Genomic DNA, 2,094 nt, shown 5'->3' with positions numbered 1-2,094 from the left:
GTGCCACAACAAGAAGAATATTGACAAGAGTTTTAATTCGCGAACGACGTCGGAATATAGCTATTTCATGATTTCTTTGTCCATATTATAATCACGGTTTATCATGGTTCGAATTTTGTAGGCGGCGATGTGAAGGAAATCCAAACAACACTGCCAGGAAGCCAAAGACACTGTGAAGAAGCTAAGGGCATCGGGTGCAACAAGGCAAGTCTCGGTGCAATGTCCTGGTCATCTTACAACCAGCCAATCATAGCCCTGGGAGGTATTCAGCCAATCACGTGCTGGCGTGGGCACTTGCTACCCCCTCCCCTTCCCTCCCTCCCTCCCTCCCTCCCTCCCATCTCTCCAAACCCTAACCTCCCCCGATATCTTAGGACTCGACTTCAAACTTTAATATTTAAACATGTATATGATATTCAGTCGTTATTTTCCCTCGGATGCATTTGCATATGAACTCAGTAACGACGACTAGATGCAGATAAATCCAATCTAGATATACTTCATGGCGAGGCTGCGCGTTGCATCCCCGGACCACTCACCCCGAACAGGTGGGAGTGGCAGGCATGCTCAGCCAAGTGCCAGGATCTGACACGCACAACCATGCCATCTTGGTCAAGCAACATCATCTTGCAATATCATTATTTGTCACATTTGATCAAAATCGTATCTAAAAAAAAAAAAAAAAAAAAAAACTACCTCTCCCTTCTCATCCGCACCGCATACATCAAGATCATATCGAATCACAGAATCCCACGTTATCCATCATGACTTTTCAGACGAAATTGCTACTAGAGATAGGACTGATAGCCTCTGACAGCTGGACTACCACGCTCCAGCGACTCCAAGCACACGCTCCTACTGACAGAATGATAATGGGGAAAGTTACGTATTCAACACCTGACTCGGGGAAACTGTTTGAAATACTAAAAGCCATGAATGAGGCGCGGGTTCATTCATGAAATCGAAGTGATATAATCTCTTTGTAATTATAACACGGCGGAAATCTTAATTCTGGATCCTGGATCTTGTCTTGGAGTAACGTTAAATGAAATGACATTTGAAGTATTGGTATAGTCACAAAAGAGAAGCTGATTTAAAAATAAATAAACACACAATGAGATATACTTAGCATTGTCTTCACTCTTAAACAAAAATGACATAATCAAAAGTGACCTTTACATAATAAAATCATGACAACCACTGTAGTTCTTCTACCACAACTCTAACCACACCATAGCATAACCACTCGCTGTCAACACACACCTTCAATTATCCCTTTATGTCGAATTTCCTAAACCTTCACATCATAGTGTTTTTAAGCTCTTAATAATGATGATAATGATTTTTACAGTGAACATGGAGATGAAATTGATAACTAAAGGTGATCTGTTAACTATGGTTTCACTAGATAATAAAGATGATTAGGGAAGATTCTGAGTATAGATGGTAATTGATAACTGTGATATAATTATGTTCATTACTATCATTATAATAATGATGATCATTATATTTGTTTGATGTGAATAGATGGAAGTATAAGTAGTAACCTCACATCTATCATGATTGAGAGTATCATTGTTATCCTAAAATGTTGATGATCATCATTATGATAGCAATAACGATGAAAATAACTATAAAAGCAGCAAGGAAAATCATAACAATATATAATGATGCTTTCAGTATGACTCTATTACAACAATTTCCAATAAACATCAAATCAAAAAAAAAAAAAATCACAAACATAAATACAAAACAAGACAAAAAAAAAACTAATTGGAAACGCCCTCCCGGAGTAGCCACAGTGAACACAATTACACGATGAAAAACAATAAACAGTTCCGGGCGTCATGAATGAGGCAAGACGCAGGTCGATCACCGCTTTGACCTCTGCCGCTGCCTCCCCCCCCTCCCCCTCCCCGTCCTCCTCCTCCCTCTCTCTCTCTCTCTCTCTCTCTCTCTCTCTCTCTCTCTCTCTCTCTCTCTCTCTCTCTCTCTCTCTCTCTCTCTCTCTCTCTCTCTCTCTCTCTCTCTCTCTCTCTCTCTCTCTCTCTCTCTCTCTCTCTCTCTCTCTTTCTCACACACACAATCACACAC

Source organism: Penaeus japonicus, unplaced genomic scaffold (genome assembly GCF_977035675.1).
Source record: "Penaeus japonicus unplaced genomic scaffold, GWHDUDI00000001_assembly GWHDUDI00000022, whole genome shotgun sequence".
NCBI classification, from domain to species: Eukaryota; Metazoa; Arthropoda; class Malacostraca; order Decapoda; family Penaeidae; genus Penaeus; species Penaeus japonicus.
Note: the sequence above shows the minus strand (reverse complement) of the source record.